The sequence below is a fragment of the Halyomorpha halys genome, unplaced genomic scaffold (genome assembly GCF_000696795.3).
Source record: "Halyomorpha halys isolate HHAL.00 unplaced genomic scaffold, Hhal_1.1 Scaffold1116.1, whole genome shotgun sequence".
NCBI lineage: Eukaryota > Metazoa > Arthropoda > Insecta > Hemiptera > Pentatomidae > Halyomorpha > Halyomorpha halys.
The window spans coordinates 179,852-184,814 of NW_027116733.1; positions in this window are offsets into that span (position 1 = coordinate 179,852).

Consider the following 4,963-nt stretch of genomic DNA (forward strand, 5'->3'; position numbering starts at 1 on the left):
TTCTCTACACGGCTGTAACACTCCAATTTAACTTAGATCAGATTTACTAAATGTATTATAATGTACAGTTGTAAATAGCAATAAATAAATATTAAAAAAAAAATTCAACTACTATAAATCCAATGAATGATGTAATAAGTTAGATTGAATATAACTGCAATTTTCTTTTGCCACGCCCTGGGGCGGAGGTAGCCGATGAATTTCCGGCTTCTGATCGAACACATTAATTATATCGATTTGCTCATGTATTTCCTTTAATATCTAGTTAAGGCCTTTCAAAAAAACGGTATCACATGAACAAGGGATAGCAAATAATTTTTTGTTATTATTAATTTATATTTTCTTTTAAAATGAAATATACTATACATTAGACCAATATATATATATATTTGTAAATATTTATAATGGAACAAATAAATTTGATATTGCACATAATTATGGCACGAAAATGGCTTTTGGAGGATCTAGCCATTGAATGCTCTCTAATGACTGTTGAAAGTTAGAAGACTCCAGCACTGTCGGCATAGTCCGGATAGTCAAGATTAGTTTGAGAAGCCTGCTTAGTAACTAGTATGCCTCGTACGGGGTTGGCTTATTAAATTAAATGTTATATATCCAAGCATGCAGTGCATGCAATAATGAGATAGTTACAGTAGTCATTTTTGATGATTTTCCTGACAAAAAAATGTTTATAAATAGTTTTTTCAACTTCTTGAGACTGTTATTTATATTTTAAATAAATAAATTGGTATACAGGTTAAGTCTCAACATTTTTTATTAATTTTTTAACAGTCCGAAACGGCCAATCGGTCATCCTCAAGAACAATCTAGCAATTAACAACTTTTATTATACATTAATTTCTAACAATTTTAACAAATTATTATTGATAATAATAATAAATAAATAATAAACTAGTAATTATTATTAATAATTTAACTTACCTTAAACATCAATTTACACCACACATCCAAATATTTAAAAACTTTTTGCAGGCTAATTACAAAAGAAATAAGACCAAAATAAGATTTGAAATAAGTCAAATATAAGCCTGACCTGAAATTAAAAGTTTTAAAAATTAATGAAATTGTGATAAACTAGGTAAATAGACATAAGCTAAGGCAAGCCTATAAATAACTAATATGATTGCCTATTAATTTATTAAAATTATTATCATAGGGTGATTCGACTGATATTAATGATCTGAGCAGCTTGAAAAAGTTTTTAAATATGTTAATTCGGATATGTAAATTTATATTTAAGGTATGTTAAATTATTAATAATGATGTCAAAATTGTTAGAAATGAATACATAATAAAAGCTGTTAATTGTTAGATTGTCCTTGAGGATGGCCGGATTGGTCAAAACGTTGGGCTGTTGCAGAATTAATAAAGAATGTTGAGACTTAACCTGGATAACCATTAATTTATTTAAACAATAAAAATCTTTTTTTTTACTATCAAAACGTTTTGCATATTTGTAAAATAAGCTTTATTGCTAAAAAAACAAAACAAACTGAAAAATAAAGAAATAAGACCCCAACTGAAAATGAAATAGGCCTACAAAAGAAAATTTACCCGGTTCTTCCAGAGCCGCAGACGGTGGGATCAAATAATTTTTTTGAAGCGATTACAATGGTTCATTATTGAAAATTGAAGAAGAGGAGAAAATAAAAAACAAATATGTGTAACAGGAAAATAAAAGGTAATTTCTTCAATGCAATCATTGATGTGACTGTTTAGTCTGACTTAAGGTTCAGTTAAGTTGGTATTGAAATGAAATATAAAATTCATCGATCTAGAATTTTGTTTGCCAATAAAATTTGTAAAGGATTTATTAGGATTAATGAAACTTGTATTTTTAACAAGAGTAATTCTATTAATTATCAATCACGATGTTTGAAGAAAAATATTCTTAGAGCCTTAATGAGTTTAATGAACTCATACTGTAAAAAAAAATCTATAAGAGAATACATTTTTTAAATATAATTTTGTTTTCTAACAACTTCATTTTATAAATATACTCTTATATTTTAGTGACGTTTCGGGCTTTGTTTAACTATGGCCCTTTTTAAACTTATTTTCCTTACTTTTTCACCCCGGTCTAATAAGATAATAAAATGAGTAATGTGTAGCATATCGTAAACTAAAAAGCATTTTTTTTCCTATAAATTGAGGCATATTATTTTGTCGTTCCATATGAGAATTAAGTATTCAAAGGAAACGTTATTAAGTAAAACAACTTTATAAAACAAATCATTTTTATTCAAAATATTTACCCTCATTTTCTATACTTTTCCCCAACGTTTTTTCAACTTTTAAATCCCACTATTCTAAAATTTCTAAAGAAATGAAATCATAAAATGCGATTTTGACTAGAGAATTATTTCATAGTTCATCGTTGTCAATAGCTAGTAGAGGTCTTCCTCTGAGTGGTTGCCTGAACTTGAGCCACCATTTAATAATATTTCAAACCACTGGCGAATGGTCTGGCTGTTACAAACCGCCAAACAGTAATGAAAAAAGTGACAAAAACCCTCCAAAATGAAATGTGTCTAGTCATGTTGATGAGTGTGGTTTCAACAGTCAAATACCTATAAGCGAATTCACAATAATTAGTTCTTCTATCAAAAGATATTTATGAGCTGTTGACTTACACACCGTATTTGGACATTGGAAAAAAAGTGAGTTTTTACTAGTTGATATTATTTTTTTTTGAAGTACGCCGAAAAACATGTTTAGGCCAAGACAATACCAACTAAAGTTAGTGTATATATTGTAGTTATTCAGAAGTAGATTTGTTTCTTGAAATATTTTTTTTTAATTTCTAGGGCCAATTCCAATTTAATATCGGAAAAATTCTTTCTTGCACATTTTTATTGGTCCAGAAAAAATAAGCTTTATTTACCTTAATGATGAGACTATTTTCCCGTAAAAGTGAACATATTGTAGCAACTTTTATTTAAGTTTCATTGAGAAGTAGAAATCAGGGGCTTTGTCGGAGGTGTAACCAAAATAAGGTGATAACGACAATACAATTAACCACTATGATTCAGAATAACATTTTATTTATAAGAAAAATGATTTTAATAATGGAAAGAATAAGATTTATATTTTAACACCAAAAGAAAATATTTTAGGAAAAAAAAAATAACATTCCATTTTATTCAGCACCCTGAATAAAATATAAATTAGAGGCTTTTGCACAAAAGTGGTAGTCCCCCCCCCCCACTGAGCGCTGTGCCAATTTCTCTTGCAGCTGGGGCTGCTAAGTGTCTAAGTTTAAATTTATAAAAAAAAAAAAACTCGAAAATCGTGTGTTTCCATATTCATATTTGGTAGAATACTAAACAATTTGCAATAAATTGATATGATATTAGTAATAGATAGTAAAGATTATCAAAAAAGGGAGGATTAATCTGTAATATAATCTGTAACCATAAAAGTAGTAAATAGCATAAGTTCACTAATCCTACTTGGAATTTCTAAAGTAATAAAAACGGAAATTTTTTATGAAATGACCCAATGAAATCCTTTGATTTTATAACTGTTGGTGTAGTGTAGTAATACGGGCTTTTTATCTCAAAGATATTAATTGACATTACACATAAAAATCATAGATTGGTTATTTTTGTCTTTATTTTGGGCAAAATAAAAAAAAACCTACATATTGGTTTCTAAAAATTGTGTATGTTATATGATATAAAATATATATGATATATCATATGTAGTATTATGTATGATTTTTAAGTGTAATGTTAATTATTATATTGTTGATTAACAGCTCCAAGAAATATAAAAGTCGGCTACTAGTTCCATAGAGTTGTATTTATATCCCAAAGAATTATAATTAGATGACTGGGGTGAAGAAGTTTGAAAATGGCCAAAGGTCAAAAAAGACCGAAACTTCACTAATATATATAAAATGAAATTAATAAAAAAATAATATACTTATATACTTTTATTTCTTACAATGTGGGTTTAGTGCTGTTTTAAGGATATTTTTCCTCAATCATTCTGATTGATTATTAATAATTTAAAGATAATGCCCACAAGAAAAAGATAAAACAATAATAAAGTTGTATATAATAAACAAACAAAAAAACTTTGTTCCGGGTGCATTCAGAGAAAAAAAAATCGAAGTCATAAATAATTTCATTGTTAATCAGTTATTTTCTTTGACTACACCCGGACCATCTTCCATTTATTTAAAAAAAAAATTAATTATAGAAAAGCTGCAAGTAATATAATAGTTCTCCCCTATTTGAGCTGGAATCTGTTGGTCTGAATGAATCATTAGCGTGGCAACCAGAGTAGACAACCTCGTCATATTTTGATGGAAGATATTTGAACTCCACATCTCATCCCGTCGGGCATGGGGCGGTTTCATTAATCAAGCCTACGGCTGCTTGGCCACATGCGAATGATTACGTGGAAACATTCCAATGGATTGCAGGCAAGCATAAAATGAACCCACAATCTGCTTGCACTTTCCGATCTCTGCTCATGAAATAGACCAATTCTTAATATTTTTAGAAAAAAATATAGAAATATGTTATCGATTTTTTTTAAATGTATTTATTTTATTAGTTCTTGGATGTATTATTAGGGCCCGAAAGCTTAATTAATTTTATTTTACAATAAGTGTTAAAGAATAATTTTTATTTTTATAATTAAAAGAAAACTTTTATAAATATTTTTTTTATTTAAACATTAATTATACTCGTAAAAATTTAACAGAAGAAAAAAAATAATTGCAATTACCAATAGTTAAGAAGTAATAGTAATTGTAATTACTTAGTACAAAGAAGTAATGTAATGGTGTCTTTAAAATTACTTCTGTATAATTGTTCTTCAAAACAACTAATTTTTTAGGTTATAGTGAAACTGAAACATGTAATGATGGAAAATTACTCATGCAATGCTTCTTGCCCAACTATGCCATACGTAAACAATAATTAAAACA